General features: G+C 31.0%; 1 protein-coding gene and 1 pseudogene across 9 annotated transcripts in view; both read right to left on the bottom strand.

Annotated features, from left to right (window-relative positions):
• MGAT4C (MGAT4 family member C) overlaps nt 1-25,298 on the bottom strand; it is a 594,490-nt gene that overhangs the window by 132,705 nt on the left and 436,487 nt on the right. The gene's annotated exons all lie outside the window — the stretch shown is intronic.
• On the bottom strand, nt 13,948-14,066 carry LOC118614107 (annotated as a pseudogene).

Raw genomic sequence — 25,298 nt, 5'->3', positions numbered from 1 at the left:
ATGTTAAAGTAATAAGAGTTCATGTTCTTGTTCCAAATCTTAGGGGAGATGCATCAATATTTTGTTAGTATGTAGGATAGTAGCTATAGGATTTTTAGAAATATACTTCATTAGATTGAGGAATTTTTCATCTGTACTCATTTTATTGTGAATTATTAACATGACTGGGTGTTAAAGGTTGTTGAACGATGTAGTCGCATATTTCCCCTTTATTAATATTGTAATTTAGATTAACTGCTCTTTAAATAGTAAACCACTATGCATTCCATGATTAAGATCTAATTGGTTATGATGAATTATAGTTTCTATTTATTACTGAATTAAATTTGCTAACATTTTTCTAAGGATTTCTTTCATTTTTGCTTGTGTTTCAGTGAGTTTCTACAGATATAGGTTGATACAGTTCACGAAACTCAGCAAACTATTAGCTACTATTTCTTTGAATATTTTTCTGTCTTATTTTTTCTCTCTGTCCTAGAAACATAGTTACTCAGTTATGTTACTTGATATTTTTTCACGTATCATTGAATCTCTAACTTTAAAAAATTTTATCTCAATCTTCAATTTAATTTCTGTTGATGTGTCATTAATTTTACTAATTCTCTTTTTCCCAGTGTCTAAAATGCCTTTTCAGCCCATCTAATCCATTTTCTTTTATATATTGCACTTTTTTTGTTCTAGTATTTCCATTTGATTTTTATAACTATTCCCTAATATTTCCATATTTTAGCTCCTGAAACATATTTTAACAGCTGTATTAGAATGATTTTGCTAATTCAAAATCTATCTCATCCAACAATCTATTTTTACTGACTGCTTTTGCTGCTAATTATGTAATACATATTCCTGCTTTCCTTCATAGCTAGGACTTTTTTTTTTTTTTTAAATGCAGTGTATTAGCAATGTTACTTTGAGTGGAGAGCTTTTGTTTTCTTTCTTTAGATGACACTGATTTTTGTTCTGATAGGTAGTAACATTTCTGACAGATCCTCCTGACTCTTAGGCTTTATTTTTTTAACCACTTTACTGAAGTGTGATTGATAAACAAAAAGCTGTACATATTTAATGTATACAACTTGATGGGTTTAGAGATAAATATAAATCTGTAAAACCATCACCATGGTCTATGTCATAAACATATTCATCATGTTAGGCTTTATTTTATGCTTAGTTAAGATGGGTCCATTTCTGTTGTCTCCTTAATTAAAGGGTTATGTGGTGATTAAAGGTGATGTCTTTATTCCAATAAGACCTGTCTGAGTTCTTAAATGAGTTCCCAAGGCAGACTGGAACTCCAGTGATGCCAATACTATATGAACTCTGATATCTTCATTTAGAACTGAGCTGAATGATAGCTTCTATCTTTTAGGTCTAGCAGAGAATTACTATGAATAGGCAAAGCCCAGATCTCAGTTGGAGACCCTTAAACTTCCAGGAAGCATCCTAGAGTTCTTCTTTGGCAAAATTATGTTCTTCCGGTACCCTGCTCAAATTTCACTTGCTTCAGCATCTCCAAACCCTGATTTTCCCTTCAATATCTCCATGCATAAGTTAATAAAATATCTCCAGGCAAAATGCCAGATTAAATAGAGAAACTGCCTCTATATTTCCCTTCTTTTCAAGGATATTGTTTGAAGACAAATAAACTAAAAGGAATACATATGAATAAATTTTTAACACCTTATAGCTAATCTCTAAACAAAGACCTTAGAATTATAAAGACAAAGAAAAAAAAAAAATCAAGACATGGTAGTGTATTTCTTAACACAAATATATTTCAAGAAATAGATTAAAATTTAAAAAATATTCAAACAAAAAATGAAAGTTTTTCCCCCAGCACACCCTCACTACAGAAAATTTTGATGAAAAGGAAATATTCAATCAGAAGGAAAATTTTGCCAGAATGGCTGAGATATAAGAACATAATTATGAAAGAACCACTAAAGGAATTAACAAGTGAGTAAATTTAAATAAATATTGTTGATATAAAACAATACTCATCATGCCTTTTGTGGTTTAAGGAAAAGAAACAAATAAATCGAAATAGAATTAAGATAAAAGTAAAGTTAATTATATGTTATGTAGTATACAAAATAGAAAATAAGTGAAAAATGTTATATAATAGCACGGACACAAAAGTTGATCTTTGTACATAGTGCAGTGTACTAACTCTATTCTAGAGGTGCATACAAATAAAAATGTAAAAATTTGAATTCAACAGTTTTCATGAAAGTAATGAATATTAATTCTCAGAGAAGTAAGTTTAAATATCAAGTTCATGTAATCCATGGTGAAATTATAATTGAGTGGAAATAATTTATTATGAAATTTGAGATGTAGAAATTAAGTATGATTAAAATATTTCAGATATAGCCAAAAATTATTATTATATCAGCACAGAAAAATTATTTAGCTGTTTGATTATTGAGAATTATAATTAATGCTAGTTGATTTTTTCAAAGTAATTTTACCACATTATAAATTCTCCCTTGAAAAACTCTTTCTTAAAATGCAATATTTTAATATGGAATGTGAGGAGTAATACTCTGTCTTTTAATCTGTGCTAAAATACATATAATATTTAACATTTCCTTAATGTCTACATGTATTTTAATAATCTTTAAACAAAATTTTAATTTTAACTAAAAATTATATACTTATATGCTAATAGTTTTTTATTCTAAGGATTGTCTAATTTTAATTTTTTTATTAAAGTATATTTGACATACAATGTTATATTAGGTTTATACATATAACATGGTAATTCAACGTTTATATACCTTAAGAAGTGATAAGTCTAATAATCATTTGTCACTGTACAAAGTTAATATAATATTATCGATGATATTTCCTATGCTATACATTACATACTCATCCTCATGACTTACTTATTTTATAACTGGGAGTAAGTACCTCTTAAACCCTTCATCTTTTTCACGCATCCCCAGAGCCCTCTCCCCTTTAGCAACCATAAGTTTGTTCTCTGTAGCTGTCTTTTTCTACTTTGATTTTTTTGTTTATTTGTTTTGTTTTTCAAGTTCCACATGTAAGTGAAATCATATGATATTGTTTATTACATTTAGCATAATACCTTCTAGGTCCATCCATATCTTGCAAATGGCAAGATTTCATTCTTTTTTGTTGCTGAGTAATATTCCAATATATATTTATTTTCTTTATACATTTAGCTATTAATGAACACTTAGCTTGTTTCCATATCATTATAAGTAATGCTGCAGTGAACGTAGGGGCACATACATCTTTTCAAATTAGTGTTTTGGATTTCTTCAGGGAAATACCCAAAAATGAAACTTCTAGGTCATATGGTAGTTCTACTTTTTATTTGTTTAAGGAACCTCTATATAATGATTTCCATAGTGACTACACCAATTTACAATCTTACCAACAACACACCTGGGTTGCTTTTTCTCTATATCCTTGCTGACACTTGTTATTTGTTTTTTTTTGTTTTTTTTTTTTTTTTATAATAGCCATTCTGACAGATATGAGGTGATATCTCATTGTAGTTTTGATTTCATTTTCCTGATGATTAATGATGTTGAACATCTTTTCATGTGTTTATTGGCTATTTGTATGTCTTCTTTGGGAAAATGTCTATTTAGGTCCTCTACCCATTTTTTTCATTAAATTTATTGGGGTGACATTGGTTAATAAAGTTATATAGGTTTCAAAGGTACGATTCAATAATACATCATTTGTATATTGCATTATGTGTCCACCACCCAAACTCAAATCTCCTTCCATCATCGTATATTTGACCCTCTTTATCCTTATCTACCTCCCCACCATTCCCCTTTCCCTCTGGTAACCACTAAACTGCTGTTTGTGTCTATGAGTTTTTATTTGTCTTGTTCATTTGGTGCTTTCATTTATATATTCCCACATATGAGTGAAATTATATGGTTTTCAGCCCTTTCTAGCTGAATTATTTTGCTTAGCATGATTAGGTCAAATTCCATCCCATTGTCACAAATGACAGTATTTCATCTTTTCTTATGGCAGAGTATATTTTGCTGTATATATGTAACACATTTTCTTTATGTGATCATCTACCCCAAGGACCCTTTTGTTATTTCCATGTATTAGTCATTGTGACCAATGCTGCAATAAACATCAAGTGCATATGTCTTTATGAATAAATGTTTTCACATATTTTGGGGGGTTAGGTACTTAGAAGAGAGATTTCTGGGTCATATGGTAATTCTATTTTCAATATTTTGAGGAAATTCCATGTTTTTCCATAGTGGCTATACCAATTAGCCCATACATTTTTTAATCAAATTGTTTATTGATGTTAAGTTATATAAGTTCTTTATATGTTTTGGATATCAACCCTTATAGGATATAACATGTGCAAATATCTTCTCCCATTCAGTATGTTCCTTTTTTGTTGTTGCTGATGGTTTCCTTTTCTGTGCAAAAACTTTATTTGAGCTTTATTTAGTCCCATTTGTTTACTTTTGCTTTTGTTGCCTTTGCCTGAGGAGACATATACAAAAAATTATTTCTAAGTCCAATTGTATTTTGGTTATAAAAAGACTTTACAACTTACTGAAACATTTTTGAACAAGGATTGGTCAGAAAGAGGTGGCTTAAAAATAGATATGTTACTCAGCCATAAAAGAGACTGAAATTTTGCCATCCGCAATAACATGGATAAAACTAGAGGGTAATATATTAAGTGAAATAAGTCAGATAGAGAAAGACAAATACAATAAGATTTAATTTATATGTGGAATCTAAGAATGAAATAAACAAACAAAGAAAACAAACAAATTTGTACAGAGAATATTTTGATGGTTGCCAGATGGGAGGCAGGTTGGGAGGTTAAATGAAAAAGGTGAAAGGGTTAAAAAGTACAAATTGGTAGTTACAAAACAGTCATGTGGATATAAAGGATAGCATGGGAATGTAGTCAATCATATTGTAATAACTATGTATAGTGTCAAATGGGACTAAACTTATCAGGATGATTAATTCATAAGTTGTATAAATGTCTAATCACTATGTTGTACACCTGAAACCAATATGATATTGTATAGTTGATATTATATATCAACTATAATTTAAAAGTTTTTAAAAAATAGATTAAAAATAGATATAAGAAAATTGGATAATTCTAAGATGTAAGGATTAAGTTAGACAGGTAAGTAAAATAATAGTTACCAAATGAGCGCTTTATCTTTATATGTTATACTACATTGTGTATTGTCCATTGTCCAACAGTTATAAGCAGGCTAAAGTGTCGACTGGGCTAAGAAGGTGATAATAGGTATTAGGCCTTTAGAGTAGAAGTTTTGGAAAGATTCACTGAGTTTTTCACATGGGAAGGTGATATGTAAGTGGAAACCTCTTGATTTCCTTTTTCCTTGCTCTCTTTTCCCTTTCCTTCACTTTTACTTTCCTTATCTCTTCCTTGTATTTTCTTCTTTTTTCCTTTTATCTTTTTATTCCTTGCTTTTCACCTCTCTCTCTCTCTCGTTACCATAATTAACTGTATATTATGTGAAAGTCATAAAAATTCACTGATAAATACAGTATTTTAAGTGTCATATTGGCATATTCAATGTTAATCTTAAGAATCTGGCAAAGTACTGAGAATATATGCTCGAATCATAAATTTAAAAATAAATGTTTTTTTTTTTTTTAATTTCAGTTTATTTTTCTTTCTTTTTAACACTTCCATGTCTCAGGTACCTTTTCATGACACTGATAACCCAATCAACTGGGAAAGGCAAAGATATAAAAAGAGAATTGCAAGTTAAATTTGAGTATTTACTAGGATGACTAGAAATGTGGAATCTGGAAAAAGTTTTACAAGTATGGAAAAAAATAGAGGGCCAGCATTTACACAGAACCTCTATTGAATTCTTTCTTTTCCTTTTTTTAGCTTATTTAATGCTAAGCACTCCAGGAGGTAATTACTATTGCCTTCACTTCAGATGTGAGAAAAGAGAGTCTCAGAGATTAATTTATCCTCTTCACATTTATCAAACACCAAAGACTATTTTTTATACTACTTTGTGTTTAGACTGTTTAGAATCAGTTCGTAGAAAAAGATAATGATGATATTTATAGAAATGATAATAACAATAATACCACTACTAATGAAGAAGGAAGAGAGCAAGAACAATGGAATGTATAAGAACAAGAATAAGATAATCTGCTAACTCTTATATAGTACAAAACAAATGTAAGTTCTAAGGACTCTAAAAACAGTAAAACCTTTAATTCTCATAATACTACAATAATTTTATGTAACCAGTAGGATAAAAGGTGATAAAATTAAGGCATGTTGAGTGTTGGAAAAAAGTAATGATAAGAACTTCAGTCTTTTCCCTCCATGTAATGAAGAATTAATGACAATTTACAACTCATCAAATTCACTAGCAAATGTTTAAAAAATAATATTTACATGGAATACAAGAAAGCATGTGTATGATAAGAATAACATTATTCAAATTAATAACATATATTCTCAATTAAGACTAAACAAACAAAAAAATTGAACTACCTAAAGTTAAATCAACATTGAAGTTCATTTTGGGCTTTTCCTACAAATATTATACTTGACTGAGATGTCCTTAATACCTCCTTCCACTTGATGAAACCTTTAGAAAGTCTTCTTTTTATTTCTAGAACTACAGAGATTCTCTCTTTTCTTAGAGAATTTACTTTAGAAAATTTGTTATTGTAAACCTTTTCTCTTTTTAGAGACATAAATCTTTAAAAAATATATTTCTTGTCAAGTTCACAATCTAGGATTGTCTTTCTCAAGGACCTGGGAGGCATCTCTTTGAAAGGTAATCAACAGGGTGACAGTGCTCTAATCTCTCAGTCTCTGGAAAGGTAAAAGCAAAATGAACTTCAATAGGCCAGAGCCTCATTCCAAGCTGCAAAACTAGAACCTCATTCCAAATTGCAAAACTATCTGTTGTCATGAAGATATAAGAAAGTTTACTTTTCCTTTGCGTAAGACCATTTAGCAAACATAGATGGCTTTATTCCTGCTCTTAAAACTCTCTAGCCTAGTTTTAGCAGAGTTTATTTCAGACAATTAGAGGACATTTGATCCTTTCCAAAATGTACATGAGCATATTTGGTTCATGCCAAATGGTCCTTGATATTTGTACCTGTTCAAATGTTTATGCTTAGAAGACATTCCTGAGAATAAATAGCTCATAACATTTAACTTTACTTTTGGCTTACAGGATCTTAGATAACAAATACTGTCATGTTTTATTGGTCCAATGATTGGGTTGTGGCTGTATTGCCAATAATGACCCTTCTTGTCTCAATAACCTAGCTGGTAATAGCACATGGAGTTAGATAGGTGGGTTGGGGTTCCGATCTTTTATAAGAGTGGGATTTATATTAATTATAAATAAAATTTCAAGCACCTTTTGGCATAGACTAACTATCCTGCAAGGGTTCAGACTGCATTCTGAACTATACCCCTCATTGCAATAGCCTAGAATAAAGTCTTCCTTACTTACTTTTTTGCTTTGACGTAATTACAATCCACCAAACTCTGAAGATAGTAACATTTTGGAGAGTAAATCTCTGAATGCAATTTAATCTGAAATTTTAAAATTCCAACAGTGTACTTAATGCTCTTACAGAATAGGTTGGTTGTCTCTCAAAACCGGATCTATGTAAGTAGCTAACAAGAGGCTATATAAGTACAAAATAAATTTGATACATACCTGGAAATTTACTATTTTATTCTTTAACAACTTCATATATTAGTTTTCAAAATGACTTTCGATTTTTGATTTATATAGACCTTTTAATCTAAATCTTGCATTAAAATATGGCATTACATTTTTCCAATGAAAATATTACTATCCGTATGCATAAGAATCCTGCATTAACAGATTTTTATAGCTTAACAAAAGCTAATGACATTTTGTGCATATAATTCTCAAAGTAGCTCATATTTCATATTCACTAATATGATACAATAGTAACAGCATTTACATTATTTTTTTCTCCAAATATAGATAGCACTTAATGAAAGTTGTGAGAATTATATAATTCAAAATTACATTGTTACTGTCAGACACTCTTCTATAAAAAAAACTGTATAGTGAAGATAATTCTAGATTGTGATTTACATTAGCAATACTTTCAAAATCATAATCTTTTAGTATTCTTTAGCCTTTGGAATTATTTTCTTTTAAGGAAAATATGAATAGAAAGATATCACGACTTTGATATAATGTTTACATGATTCTTACATTAAGTTCTAAATTGCAATAATTTTAGGACTTTTAACATTCTAATGTGTCAGGTTTTAGGACACATAAAATTTTTTCCAATCTCATGTTTAATTAATTTAACCTATTTTTAAATCAATTTTTATTTCTCAACTTGATTGTAGTAAAAATGATTTATAATTCCTATATTCTTGTGAACAGAGATTCAAAAGCAAAACTTGGTCATTAGCAAGAAGAGAGGCATGAGAATAAGGAATCCAGCTTGGCACAAATGAGAAGGTAGATATTCTTCACCATTTCTAATTCCCACAAGTTCTCAGTTTTCTATTCCACAGTCACCAAGATGAAAATGAAAAAGGACTTTATTATTCTATAAGCAACAACAAAAAGTCCTCTTAGGTAAGAGGATTTTGAAATATCTTTTCTGTGGGTAAGATAGAAATTATAAATACTTGCACTTATCTGTCTTCTATCCTGCCTCCTAAAAATTATGCAGATCATGATTTTGTTATTCTCTCAAAGAAAAAGCCTGAAATTTTAGGTTCAATTTTTACTTTCCTTTTTCCTGAAACCCTTTTGTTCCCCCACTTTATCAACCTAGTCCATTAATCACCACGTCTTACCAATGTCAGAATATTCTATTTGAATTAAGGATTATGCACACAGATAAATATACTCCAGTTAAGTATAGTAGGCAGTTGGTTTGATTTAGGTGTCTCTAGTTTTCTTCAGTGGATATGTCCTAATCAAGTTGTGATGTTAATTTTTACCTTCAATATGAATCTCTTTTAAGTGTCTGAATTTACATTGGGCAAAAACTGACTTGCAGGTATAATGCTCAGCAACTCCCTTACCACAATGTGGAGAACTGTAATAAACAGAATTATTAGTAATAAATATGTTAATTTTAAAGAACTGTGATGTCAGATGTCAGCTTCTGTCATTTCCCCAAGTTGGCAGCTTGTTAGACAGGCATCATCTGACATTCACTCATATGCTCAGCTTTAGTCCATGTTTAGGAACACTCCAGATAGGATCCTCATGGAGTTCTTGTGTTCTAGCCCACTAGGTTCCAACTAGGAATCGATAAAGCTACCTAGGAGCATTTATTAACTGTTTTCAATATTTAAAAATACCTAATGCACAATTATCATTTATCTTTAAAGCATAATTTACCTATAGGCTAAACATTGTTATACATCTTTGCATTTGATTGAAATTATATCAATTATGGGTATTGTTATTTTACCTTAGATTTTACTCCAGAACAATACTTATTTTGTTTTTGGATGTTTACTTTATCATGTTGTCTATATCAGGATAATATATGTTAAACCTGGCTCATTCATTTGACAGAAAGTTGATAAACAGTTAATATATTCCATATCTTGTGCTAGGCACTGGGGCTAAAAAAATAACAGACTTTATGTTGCTTTCAGTTTGTTCTTAATCTGATTGGGGAGAAAGGTAAACCAACAATTATGCCCCGAAGTGATTTAGAATATCGACACAGTTCTATTAGAATGTAGAGAACAAACAGCTAACTCAGAATGAGCAGAGATTGAGAGTAACACAGCAAAAAGCCTCTTTGCTTCCATTTGACTTTGAAAGAAAAAAAAGTATTGTAGCTATTTTTGTTCTCAACTTGTTCTTTCTGTCTTTAATTGCTTGTCTCTTCAATGTCTTTCCAACTCCTTCTACTAGTTTCTTTGCTGTTTGTATTCTGCCTACAGAGGAACTGACCTAGATGAGGATTTCTTTTCTTCTTACGTAACTACCTGTTGGTGTGATCACAGCCATTTTCTTTGTCTACTAAGGTAGAATCCTTTTAAAACTATCCCCAGTTCCATGTGTAGTCCCTCAAATTTTGAGCTACTGTGTATCTTAGGAGTTAATAACAGTTCAAGTATTTTCTCAGAAGCTATGGTCTTCTTAGAAGAGGACAAAATCTTATGCTGCCTCCTAATATTCTCATCAAAAAATGACACTCCTTTCCTAAATTAAAATATTGTAGCACTAGCATTCGCAGTCTTTTATAGCTAATATGGAGATGAGAAAAATAAAAGGAAGAATAGCTATCTCATTTGTATATCCAATAACCCATCGTTTTTAAGTATGGGTTTTCCTTTAAACAGCATTTCAGCAAACTACCTATGAAACAACCCTAATAACATTCAAATCTACTTTAGCCAAGGATAATATTATACTAAATTTCTTATAAAATACTTCTTTGGTTATCACAGTTTCGAATATGGAGGATATAGGTCTTTGAACAAAACAAAATCAGTGAAAAGTAAATATAGCCATTATCTGATGGTAAAAAATAATCATTGTGACATTATTCCAGAACCCAAGATTTAAAAAAAAAGGGGAATGAAAGACATTTTAATAATTGTATTTGTATTGGAGTTTACTTTTACCACCTAATTGATATTTTTATATCAATTATGAATTGTAATATGTTTCACAGTTATATGAAAGCTTTAAATAGTTACTTTACTAAAAAGACTCATTTCTCATTAGTGAAACTATTATTTCTGTAAGTTGCAATAAAATTCCTTTCATAAACTGTGCCTTTAAAAATAAGCATTAAACAGTGTGTTCTGTGGATTCAGCTTGACACAGTTCCCCATGGACTTCAGGGTGTGACATCTCCTTTACCAGCTCAATAGCTAAACTCCTGGAACATTAGCTTTGTGGGCTGAAGGATAAAAGAATTTGTGGCTGGAGGATATCTTTTTTAATTTACTTGAGATTTCCCGATAACTTTGCCTTTCTGGTTTTTGGCATCAGTGATCTAAATTAACAGATCAATTTGGGACAGAAACATGCACTTGTCAAGTTCTTTCAGAAAGTGAGGCTGAGACCTAATGCCACTTCTCAAGAATTGCTGCTGCCCTTCCCAGTCAAGACCACCCATAGTGGAATCACTGTAGTAGAATGACAGGTTCACAGACACGGGGAAAAATGGCTGCCCATGTTGGTACCATATGGTAAGTCAAGAAATTAGGTATCTTTTTGGCATTTAGTAAAATAGTTTTAAATTTCACAGTGAAAAGAAATAGTGAATACCACACTGTGTTCTTTCACTGTTATATATAGTAATTATATCATTATACTCCAAGCGTAAAGGAACACCACCATCATAAGAGTTTATGCTTCATGGTTTTCTAGCACAGGTTCATTAAAAGAAACTAGGTTATCAATTAGAAAATGTACTGAGATACTAGCCATTTTTTATTTAAAAATCGTATATCCCAACATTCATATATTCCATACCCATGTTGGAGTAGTTATGGTGCTTAACAGGGACTTTTATACCTCCAAAGCAAAGTTAAAATTAAAGAAGATCCACTTAGGCCATTTGAAGGAAATAAGGTTTTGGGAAGATAGGAAAAGAAAAATTTTAGATCAAGTTTTAATTCTCTCCATCTCTGTGACTGCCTAAAGTCAAATCCCCATTACCCATTAACTAGACTGCTATAAGTGGTCTTCCTGCTGCTATTAGGTGCCCATGTAATCTGTTCTTCACCTGAGGCCCTCTGTGATCTTTGTAAAACTGAATTGGATTATGTTTCATCCCTCCTTAAGTTCCTATTGAACTCCATAAAGTACCCACTTTTCCATGGGCTTCCAGGCTCTACAAAAATTTTCTTGGCCCCACTTCTGTGATCCCATTTCTGACTACTCTAAAAATTCAAATTTGACTTTGAGTGGTGAACACACAATGAAATACGCACATGACTACTTATTGAATTGTACACTTAAAACCTATATCATTTTATTAACCATTGTCACCCCAATAAATTTAATTAAAAATAGAAAATAAAATAAAATTACTCTTTATAATCCAGATACACTGAATTTCTCTGTGCTTCTGTAACTCTCCAAGTGCACTCTTGTTTCTGCATCGGATTTAACCTCTATATAGACTCTTTTCATTCTGGATTACGTTTGTCATTCTGTCTTCAGATCAAATCACCAGAGGGACCTTTCCCTGACAGCCCTCATTTAGGTCACCTATACTAATCAGTTTCTAACACATTATCCTGTTTTATTTTCCTCAAGATATTTGTCACTATTTAATTTTTTATTTATAGTGTACCCTTTTGAAAGTTTTATAAAGGTAGGGATCTTTTCTTATTCATTGCTTTATTCCCAATGTCTATAGCATTACTTGAAACACAGTATATGCACAATGAATATTTGCTGAATGAGAAATGTAAATTCTTTCATTTGAACTCAATAGTCTGATTCTAAAGTTAGGTCAAGTTGTATCATTTACATTTCTCGTAGATTCTATTCTCAGATTCTGTGACCTCAAAGGGTCTTCATGACACCTCTATTTCCTAATACTGGATGAACTCCACATAAGATTTTGAATTATGGATTCAAAATAGGTATTATTTTCTATAATAATGCTATAATTTATAGGATTTATGTATAATACATTAGGATATAAATATATTTCAATTAAAAGTAATTCATAGATATATGGATATCATCCCTGATATTCCTTTTCCCACACATTATGCATTTTGTATATGTAAGTTTGTATGACAATATCTAGGATTTTAAGAATCAGTTTCTGGCACTGTCTATTATTTTGTGATAATGAAAAAAGCAAGATCTTTCAATAAAAAATCAGATATCTTTGCATCTTCCATTTGGCTCATCAGTATACAACCCCCCTCCCACACACACACACCTGAAAATAATATTTGCGATAAACTTACTCATTAAAGATTATTGTATATAAATTTGTGGTTAATAATATATAAATCAGAAATAGGAATTCTCAAAGAAACTGTTCTAGTACACATCACATAGGCTTAATTCACAGAATTAAAAAAAAAACACACACACACACACAATATAAGCTCTCTGAGAAAGGAAAATAAGAGATCAGGAATACAACTCTTCTTTTTAAAAGGGAATCAGCTCTGATTTAAGAAAACCTGTAATGCAGATCACATAGAACTAAAAGTATATTTAAAAATCAGATGTAGTACTTTAAATGCATCCTTTTGTACAGATAAGAAAACCAAATTTACAAGCTTTTAAGCTAAACAATGAGCTTTGGTTAACTGAAAATAAAATTGAAACAAAGGGCTCAAGTAAGACTAAATTTAATTACATTCTGTTCTCCATCAAAAGTGACAGATTTTTCTATTATATTTTCCTGACATTGAATGGAATAAGAAAAAGTCTCTTATTGTCACACTGTTTTATTGTAGAGCCTGTTTCTATCTAAATTATACCTTTATATTTGTATGGAAATCAGTTTGAATTGCATGCTTGAATTAATTATGGAACAACAAAAAAGAAATTTCTACTAGCTAGGAGATGAATTGTACTTAATTTTAATCTCTTTAGAAATAATTAAACTCAAACTTTTAAGATTTAAAAAATGTTATTATTATTATTATTCCTTTCTTACCTCTTATTTGTTTTTTTTCCTCCCCCTAAAATCTAGACATACCACAGCAGAGTCTAAATAAAAGTGCTTCTAATATAATTTGTAATTCTAAATACAATATATCATTTAAAATACAAATTCACTAGGCAAATTTGTTGGTATTCATTAAATATTTTTTATTATTTAAATTTTTTTTTTTTTTTTTTTTAATACAAGGCAATCCTTGGTTGGCCTCACAGACTGCAAGGACCGTGTCAGTTTACAATCCCTTACTTTTTTTATTTTTTACACCTACAGCACCTGGTCTTCCTAGATGGTCTCCCATTTAAGTACTAACCAGGCCTGAACCTGCTTAGCTTCTGAGATCAGATAAGATTGGGCTTGTTCAGGGTGGCATGGCCATAGATGGTATTCATTAAATATTGATTGAATTGAATTTTGATGGGAAGAAAACAAAACCAAATCACCTGCATGTAATAATAGATTTATGTAATTTTATAATATGCAATATTTCATCCATAGCTACTGGAGATATAGTACCATAATGTAAAGAATACATGGTCTGTTGGCAGAAAGGAAAGAAATGTGTATACAATACAATATGGTAAGTGCTATGATAGGAGCAAGTTTAGAATGTGTACAAAAAAAGCTTCCTGGAAATTTAAACTGAAGTTTAAAGAATGATTAAAAATATGAGATATATTTGAAGAGTAAGAAAAAGTGTGTGGCTGGAATACAGTATATGAAGAGGAATTTCTGGGAATTTGTATTTACTGGTGAGGAATTCTTGCTTATTTCCCTTCCTTCCTAACACCTGGAAATAACTCAATTCAGGTTAAGTTACATCTCTATCTTCTTAAGCCTCTAACATTTTTCTCTCGTCTAAACCTCACCCAAACTCATTCTTACCTCACTGAAAATTAGGAGCTATTAGATGAGAACTTTCAGATTACCGCTCCCCACCTCAACTCAAATCACCAAATCTACCAACTAAACTACCTACTCAACCATACATTTTTCTTCCCTCCTCTTGAAGGAATTTTGTGCCCAAGATCAACTCCTACTTAACAATCTGGGTTTCATCCCCTTACACATATATTCCTGGACATTTTGCAATTGATTTTACTCTTTCTCTTCAGTGTTACTGGCATTTTCCCCCATCTCTATTATAATGTTCACATCAGAACAGCTATTATGTAATATCTTCTCATTCAGAGAAAACCTCTTCTGACTCCACAATACACTCCAACTAGTGCTCTACTTACCTGCTTCTGTTTATAGAAACATACTCACACATGCACATATGCAGGTGATCGATATTCATTATTTTACTCTGTCTTTTACCACTCTTTGTAAACTCCTTCCAAATAAGGTTTGTTTCCGTTATGCTAGTAAAAATTCTCTTGTCAAAGCCACTAACTGCCTCCAGGTTGCCAAATCCCATGATCTTTTCTAATTTTTGTAGTCTTTGATAAACTCCAAAGCTTTTGATACATTTGATCATTGCCTTCTTGTTTTCTTTATTCAGCGTCAAAGATGTCATTCTCTTCCTTCTATTCCTCTCTCAATGAATATTTAGTGTCCTTTTCTGATTCTTCTTCATTGTCTAACCTCCCAATAATGATGCAGGCCAATACTGAGTCTTCAACTAGAATTGTTATCTACGTACTATGTAGAATTTAAGAACTTCACCTCCATTTCCACAGTCTTAGTCCATACTACCATCATCTCTCACTTGATCTACTTTTGCCTTAGCTCTTTTCACCACATCCCTAATAACTGTCTTCTGTTTCAGGATGTGCCTACATTAAGGCATTTGCTCTCTGTGCCTAGAATAATCTTAACTAGATATTTGGATGTCACTTTTTTGCACATTTCTGATGAAAATCCATCATGTCAGAGAGATCTTGATATGACATATTACCTAAAATAGCCTTTTTCTCCCCTTATCTGGCTTTATTTTCTTTACAGCACTTGTCATGATCTGATGTAGTTGTTATTTTTCACCGGTATTCACTAGAATGCAAAGCATAACAAGAGCAGGCTTTGTTTTGTTTTCTGCTATATTCTCAGAGTTTAGAACTCTGCCTAAACCAGAGTTACTACTGAAAAGTTCTTATTAAATTGTAAGTCTCACAAAATGGGATAGAGGAGACAAAAAAGATAATTTGGTATTCAGAAAGAGGGGAAAAGGAGAATAAAACAATCTTTTTTATACAGCTGAGTTTAGTGTGTTGGGATTCTAATCAAGTATTCAAAAATTCGCAGTTCTTAAGAACTATGTTGGATTTGCCTATTTTTCTTTTGCTAAATTGAGTTTTCCTCAACTGAAGCAGAGATGGCAGATGGGGTTTTTCTACTTCTAAAAATAAACATATTTCTAATGGTAAAGTGTTTTAGATATAAAATGTAACCTCTTCAATAGTTACTTCCTTATATTTCATCCTTCACCCCATGTATACACACACTCCCAATCCTCTGACATACACACAATATAAACATCTTAAAATATATATATATGTGTGTGTGTGTGTGCGCGCGCGTGTGTGTGTGTATACCATACATAATTATATGTACTATCCAGTTCTTTCATATGACTCCCAACACAGTAGGTTTACACCAGAACTACCACAGACACGTGAGTAATGTGTTCCACTACAACATCACAACAGCTATGTTGTGACTAGGAGATAGGAATTTTTAAGCTCTGTTATAATCTCACAGGACCATTGTCATATATGTGGTCTGTTGTTAACTAAAATGGCATTATGCGGCTCATGGCTATATTTATTTTTTAGATAGAAGCTTGACTTCCTGACAATTAAAAGAGTGAATTTATACTGTGTATCTTAAATCTGTTCCAAATGTTCACATTTAGAATTTCAAAGCCAACCTGAGCTCAGTAATCATCCCATTGGGAATAATGAATAAACAGATAAATAAAAATGAGACGCAGAAGTGGTCAGATCATACATTTTCTGGAATAGGGTAGTTTTGACTATCTTTATTGGTTTCTTTTAAAAATATAAAAATGTATGACAGTTTCAGTAATAAAATTGGACTTGTCATATCTAAAAATTGACTCAAAAAACTATGGTGATTATGAAATAAGAACACACTCACAATAGGACCCAATAAGGGCTAATTAATATAATGAAAAACATTAAGTTGTTCAGTTTTTCTTTCTTTAAGCAATATAGAGAAAATTTGAGATAAAAAAATGTAAAAGACTAAATAAAAATTAAAATTCTAATAATTTTATAATAAAATAGTGGGTCTGAAAAATTTTTTTCTATACAAATGATGCTTATACAAGAGTAGGAGATGGAGCTTAGGCATCTAGAGGAAAAGATAGTCTCCAGAGCAAAATTGCTGAAGAATAGGATTTCAGCTATCTTGTGTTTACTAACATCTATTGGACAGGATTAATCTAAACCATCTTCTAAAAGAATTTACAAACTCATTTCTTTAAGTATTACTTTAATAATGTGCTACAGTGAGAAAAAAAGGGTTCTAGAAAAGTGTAAAAAAGCAATGAAACTTGAATGATAACACCGTGGCGATATTTTTACTTGCTTATAACTAATGATTCAAACAGCTTAGAATTTTTCAAATAGACAAAAGGTGTTGAAAGTGTTTTGCTTTTGTTTATCCATGAAAATAATGAATACAAGCTGTACTTTAAGGGACCCACTCTTACAATTAAATATGTTTTTTTTTTTTTTTTAACAGAAAAAGCATACATGAGAGACAATAGACAACTGCATGTTCATAATGAGAGAAAATTTTTGGTAAAGTGGGCCACATTATGTACATATAAACAATTGAACCCACTCAATGAAGCCATCTACAACCATGAAACAATTATTCCCCAAGGGTTATACAAATTATTAATTTTAATAATATTTTACAATTGTGATTATAAACATCCTGTTCAAAAGCAAGTAAAGAATGCACTGAGGCACAAAATACACTAATACAAATGTATCCTTTTTGAATTCCAATTTTATTGAAATTTCACAGAAATAATTAAAAATTTGTCAAAATAGCTACATTTTTAAACTATAGTTGCTATTATAATAAAATGTTGAGGTATCATGTCATTGCTCATGCCATTATTAGAAAATCAATACGTGATTCCAAAAAAAAAAAAACCAATATAATTGTTGTAATAATTTTGGAACTGAATTTTGTTATAAATTATGAAAATTTAATTAATGCATTTATTTTTTGATAAATAAAATTATATAGGTTTCAAGTGTTCAATTCTAGAATATATCATCTATATATTGCATTGTGTGTTTATCACTCAGTCAAATCTCCTTCAGTCACCATATATTTGATAACCTTAACCCTTTTCTTCCTCCTCCCCTCCTCCCTTTCCCTCTGGAAACCACCACACTGTTGTCTACATCTATGAGTTTCTTTTAGTTTGTTTTTATTGTAATAAATGAAAGTTTATTAAGGTTTCTAGATACAAATCAATGCCACAAAATTATAAACATTTATTTTTTACGATGCAAAACTAATTTTTAAATTAAATTTATTGGGGTGACATTGGTTAATGATATTATATAGGTTTTAAGTATACAGTTCAATAATACATCATATGTATATTGCATTGTGCATTAACTCCCTCAAGTTAAATTTTCTTTTCTCATCATATATTTCACCCCTTTTACCTTTACCTACCCCCTCTCCCTTTCCCTCTGATAACCACTAAACTTTTGTCCATGTCCATGAGTCTCTGCTTGCCGGTCTTGTTCATTTGCTGTCTTCAGTTTTATATCCCACATGTGAGTAAAATTATATGGTTCTCAGCCCTTTCTATCAGATTTATTTCACTTAGCGTGATAATCTCAAAATCCATCCATGTTTTCACAAGTGGCAGTATTTCATCTTTTCTTATGGCTTAGTCATAATCCATTGTATACATGTATTGCATCTTCTTAGTCCATACATCTATCAAAGGGCATTGTGTTGTTTCCATGTCTTGGCCACCATGAATCAGTGCTACAATGAACATAGGTGTATGTATATCTTTATGAATAAATGTTTTCAAATTTGGGGAGTAGATACTCAGAAGAGGGATTGCTGGGTCATGTGGTAATTCTATTCTTAATTTTTTAAGGAACCTCCATACTGTTTTCCATAGTGGCTATATCAACTTACATTCCTTCTAGCAGTGTAAGATGATTCCATTGCCTTCACAACTTCACTAACACTTTTTATTGTCTTATTGGTGACAGCTGTTCTAACAGGTGTGAGATGATATCTCCTTGTGGTTAGATTTGCATTTCCCTAATAGCTAGTGAAGTTGAGCATCTATTTATGTCTGTTGACCATTTATATATCTTTTCGGAAGGAGTGTCTATTCAAGTCCTCTGCCTATTTTTAAATTGGATTGCTTGTTTTTTGTTGTTAAGCGGTATGAGTTCTTTACATATTTTGTATATTAGTCCTTTATTGGAAGTGCAGCTTGCAAATATCTTCTCCCATTCATAAGATTGCCTCTTTGTTTTGTTGATGGTTTCTTTCAGTGTGTAGAAGCTTTCTAGTCTGATATAGTCCCATTTATTTATTTTTGCTTTTACTTCCTTTGCCTTAAAGTCAAATTTATTATTTTTTAATGAAAAAATTATTCTGACTACAGTACAGAAAATTTGCAAAAAAAAAAAAAATGCATGTAAATTTAGCACCGTGACATAAGCATTGTTATTGTTTTAAGGTAAATGATTCCCCATTTTTATTTTTCCCATGCACTTAAAAAACATATATAACTTATGTTTTCTTTTATCATGTTAATGTCAGAATAATATATAAAAATCCTTTTATCTGGTTCATATTGTCTACTCATTTTAGGACCCCTAGTCTCCTTGAATCACTTACCATCTTGTTTTGCTTGCTCCATGAAATGTCTTAAGTACATTTATGAAATAGTCTTCTTGTTTCTATTTGTCTTCTATTATGTTCCTCCTCACAAAAATTGGGTCATAATTTTGTTACCTTCTGAGACTGCCTATGCCATTGTTCTTTTTATTCATATTAATCCTGAAGCCTGTCTCAGGCACTAATAAAGCTGAGACACTGGTATGATGTCCTCTAAATACACCTCTTCCCTCACACATATCAGAGTATGTCTATTTTGTATACTAAAGAGCACCAATAGTAACTCTGGGTGGAGATGTAATGTCCCGGTCATCTCCACTGCTGCCACACTCTTCTAAATGTTAACTTGAGCTTCCAGTGTCTCATTAGAGCATTTTATAAAATACTCCTTTTTATTATAGTATCTATTCATTTGGACTCAGGTACATTTTCTTCAGTATAGAGTAGTTGATGATTCAAATGACTTAGCTTTTCATGTAAATGAATTCTTGATAGGTTCAGTATATCTGTTCTACTATCATGCATCAGATTTCAGTATTTTAACATGTGTATAGAATAGATTTTTGAATTTAGGTCTTTGCTAAATGTATTATGATTATACTGTATTAACCTGATTGCTTTTCCTTAACATTACATAATTAGCATTTTTCATGAGTCTGCATTTGAATGCAATGTTCATAATTTTAATAGTTATATATGAATGAAACAACTCAGTGTGAAAACAGGGGTATCTGATCCAGAGGATTCTTTCTCCTGATGTAAAAACATTATTTTTTTTGTATATGGTAGGGGAAAGGAACAATATAATAAAACTTTGGTATTACTATTCCATAATGGAACTATATGATGTAGTAGTACAATTAGAAAGATGAGCCAGAATCATTCCCCATCTTAATATTAGACTAAAACTTCATGTTCCAAGTTTCTGAATCATGACTCTAACATTCTCCATGTGCCTTTCTCTTCAAATACAATAACATGTTGTTTCAGTAAATCTTACTCATGACCTCCTTGTATAGCTTTTTCACTCCAACAAATATTTATTGAACTACACTATGCATCTAACACTGTGTTAGATGTTTGGGGTACAGAGGATGAATAACACATGGACCCTGCTCTGAGCCACATGGCTCCAGTGGAAACTGCATATCCACATCTACCACTTCTACCTCCTGACTATCTTTCAGACAAGCATAGAGAATCTAAAAGAAAAGGAGGATAAAATCAAGGGGAATCATTTAGATTTTCCTTAGGGAAGCACATGTGAATAGAAACAACATGAAGATCAAAAAATAACAGTGGCCTAAAATTATACCTGAGTGCACTGCCATTCTATCTATAGATGATTTTAAGATGCTTTTTTTACATTTATTTTATATCAAATCTAAAATGCATACAATAAATATTATTTGTAAACATATTTTTTAAACCAATGGAATAAATATCTTTGGCTTAAATTAAGAGACCTTTGAACCCTCAAAGAGAGTTTCTAGAAACTTCAGTTAATCAGGGGAAGCAATTAAAATCAATTTGGGGAGGATAAAAAAAAAACAAGAGTAACTTTACAGAGGACTTGTCTGCACCCTGAGTGAACACTGTATTATACCCTGAATTTTCTCTTTGTGTATGTAAGACCCTGTTTAAAAGAACAAAAAACATTTAGTCAGCAAGGAACAATTAGATGTATGTCATTACAATACTTACATATTCACCACAGCTAGGAGAATTAATTCTTATTAAGATCAACAAGTCAAACTAAATAAACAGAGCCTGTCAACTAACTCCTCAGAGAACCAATCTCCACCAGCCAGTGAATGTTATCAGGTATTATCAAAGCCATTGTTGAGAAAATGTGAACTTGTGTCTTCTAATGTCTAGAAGGATTGTTGAATGTATCCAGAGTGAAAACAGATAATAATTAGCTTGATGCTTTTCCAAATTTTGCTCCATATACTATAACTGGTATTATCTGTAAATGAATGAGCAAACTGAATATTAAAAATTGTAGACGTTTAAATCTATTGGAAAGCAAATGAACAATAAAGTTATAAATAATAATCAATTATATTACAGTTTCGCCCTCTCATACAATAATATAGGTTCGTGTGTTCATAAAATAAATACAGATGACTTCAGAAATGAACATTTTAAAAACACAAATTGTAGGAATGATGCTAAAAAAATCTCAATACAATAAATAATATTTTAATCTGTATTTTTTTCTTCTTGCTGAAAATAGTTCAGTTATAGAAATTGGAAACTATAATTTTATATCTGCTATATTGGGAGAACATAGAGAATATTAAGATATTTATATGGAAACAAACAAATGACATTTAAACTTACACTGAAATTCATATTTGGAATTAGACAAGAATGAAAAATATTGTGTGGACATGTGTGTGTTCTTTCGTCTAATGCATAATTTAGATTGGTAATATTTTAACTTAATACAGCAAATATTGATTTGGTATGAGACATGCATGACCTATGTTATATCCCAGAGAAAATGGAATCGTGACGATTGCATAGTTTCTGCCAGTAAGAAACTTGAAATCTAGTAATAGCATGAGGAAGTACACAATTAAAAACAAAATGGGTATTATTAAAATTTTTTTTAAAAGGGGTAAGAATTTTTAAGAATACAGTAAATAAATCTGTCAGGAACAGTCAGGAGATACTTCATGGTGAAAGTGATGAAAGACAATCTGGTTTATACAGTAGGATACAGTATTATAATTTACATAATGTAATATTATTTGTAACAAAACAGTATTAAAAATAATATGATTGTGTAGAATTCTTTTCAATATGAGCAACACAAAATATTATCCTTATTGCAGAGATGAGAGAATATTTCCTTGACTTCTATTTCTGCCCACCCATGACCTGGGAAATTCCCATGGAATGAGGAAGTGTTTCTTTTATTCATCAGAAACTAAAATATTGTAATTTATCCTCATTAGCATAAAAGGTCCCCATGAAGGCAGAACTTTTTGTAGGTTTTTTAAAATTGATGTATACCTACATCCAAGAACAGTGCCTTGTTATAATAAATGTGCTTTATAAATGTGCATTAAATGAATAAAAAGGCACTGAAAATGGTATCTTGAAGCAATTGTTTCCATCCACCAGACTGTGTGTTATTTGAAGGTAGGAACCACCTCTTAATTGACTTTTATAAACGCGTGGATGTACTGGACAATGCTTTATGTCTTGGAATGAATGGATGTCAGACAAAAATATATATATATTAATGAAGAGCCCTACAATCTACATGAAAAGGGCACATGTGTTGGCATTTCAAATAAAATAAATTCAAATAAACAAGCTATCAGACATTTAAAGGAAGTCAAGCAGGTTTTGACCTTTTCAATTTCATTCATCCTTTAACTCAAAGACATTATTAGCACTTAAATTACAATACTTGCGTAAATGAATTCCAGTTTAAATAGTTATCTTTGGGAGAAAATAAAATGTGTTTCATATAAGTTATCTAATTATGCAGTAGAAAATAAGTGTTTGAAAATACAAGAATAAATTTCACTTTCATGTGTTTATGTGGGTATACTCCAAAAGAAAAAGATCTGAGCAACACATAAAGAATTTTACCTGTCTCTCGTCAGGATGAAACAAAGGATTTTGAATAATTTCTTTCCCCAGATTTGTAACAACGATGTCTTTGGAAATCTGACCTTTAAAATGTAACTATCTATTTTAAACACTCCCTTCACCCCCTTTTTTTACTTTCTTTCTAATTTATGTGCCAAACGGAAAAAAGTAATTTCCATTACATTATGAACAGGTCATCCCCTCCCTTACTGCATTTTCTCAGAGTCAACACAATTATGATCAGTAATGGATGTCTACTATAGTTGAGATGATAGAAGAGCCTGCTCAAATTGAAATAAAAACCTAAAGTTTTAGTATCATTGATGGTTCCGGTAATCAGATATAATGTGTTTGAAATCTATAAAGCATATAAATCAGATTTTTCTCACTAATAGAAACTTTTTAAATCATCCTCTTTAGAAATTTATTTGCTTGAGAAGTGGCCTAGATGATATTTGCCATAGTTGAAAAAAAAATGTTCCCGGCACCAAGCAATTTTTACACAAAAAGAGATAACTTACCTTTAGACAAGACCCTTTAAAGATATTGTTATTTCATTTTGTGAATTCTCATATACCTTTGGTATATGCAAAACACTGCTTGATTATATATGTGTTCCTAACTGGTGGGTTATGTTCTGTCTTTCTAATCTTCTGCCTATCTAATTAGCTATGGAATACTTAGAAGGAAACCGGGTTATTGTGAAGCAGAATGTTTAATTAATCAAAGAAAAATCTAGTTCTGGAAACCAAATATGTACAGAAATTATTATAATCTGAATGATAACAAATAATGCTTTTATGATAATAAGTAGAACTGAAAAGCCTTAGAATCTATGTATCTGATTTCTTCTGAACATGCACTAAGTAATTTAAAATGTATTCATATATTTCTTATTTGAAATTCTATTAGATTTGTCCAACTCAGAGATTGTAGAATTTTAATTTTCATTTTGATAACATCATAGTGATATTTTGCATTTGTATAGAAACTTATAGTTGACAATAAATATGTGCATTAATTGTACGATTTAGTCCCCAAAATTCTTCTAACAAAGGAAAATATTCAAAGTTAGATAATTGAAGGTCAAAGGGGTTAAGTGACTTGCTAAAGTCTGTCAGTTTCATAAGATGGTCCTACTTCTCTAATTCTTTTTTGTCATGGAAAAATTTTAAAGTTAAAAATGCCGCATGTTTAGTTATCAAATCAATATTAACTCAATATTCATTTTTTTTCCTGTTGTTATTGCTTGACTAAAAATTCACAAAAGGGCTCAAGAAATTTCTTCTCAAATACATTAACATAAGATGCATCAGCAAGTGCTTCAAATGTGGTGAGATTAAAAAGGAAAATCAGTAGAGTATTCAAGCACAGAGGATCTGAGTCTAGTGTGTCTTGGTTTAAGCTCTGACTGGGCTATTGACCATAAATATGTTCTTGGACTATTTATTCTCTCTGTTCTTCTTCTTCTTTTTTTTTTTTTTGAATATAAACATGGAAAACATTAAACCCACCTCTGAAGGCTGTGGTGTGGATGAATGAAGTAAAACATGCTCAAAGTTTAGAAGAATGTCTACCTATTTGATAGTTCAATATAATGAATGGAATGCCAAATAAAGAGTGGTCCTCTGCCCATCTTATATTGTCAGTAAATCTGTATATACGTATTTATGTATATCAAAGAGGAAAGCAAAATAAATAATTGTGTAAGCTGAATAAAAGGAAATAATGAGTTTCACAGGTGAGGAGTGAAAAAAAATTTTTTGGAGAAGATGCCAACCTTCACTGATATAGAACATCTATCTATGACTGGCTCCTGTGGGAAGTTTTTGACATTGTTTAGAGAAACATTCCCCAATCCCATATAGAAATCAACACGTCATTACCTATATGTTAAGTGATAAAGATCTAATAAACTGTGGGGAAAAAAACAGCTGCGATTGGTAGCAATGGCATAGGGACTCAGTGATGCAAGTAGTGACTGAGAAATCTACATTATCCTTTTCTAAAAATTTAGATCTAGATTTACTCTATTGTATTATATATGGTATAATCTTAGGAATTTTGCACAGCTAATGCCCTTGCTGTTCAGTGTCAATTAAATATGTTTTATAAAATAAAGTGATATTTTGCAGGAA

This window comes from Rousettus aegyptiacus, unplaced genomic scaffold (genome assembly GCF_014176215.1).
Source record: "Rousettus aegyptiacus isolate mRouAeg1 unplaced genomic scaffold, mRouAeg1.p scaffold_m13_p_2, whole genome shotgun sequence".
Taxonomy (NCBI): Eukaryota; Metazoa; Chordata; class Mammalia; order Chiroptera; family Pteropodidae; genus Rousettus; species Rousettus aegyptiacus.
Note: the sequence above shows the minus strand (reverse complement) of the source record. Positions and strands in the feature narration are given on the sequence as shown.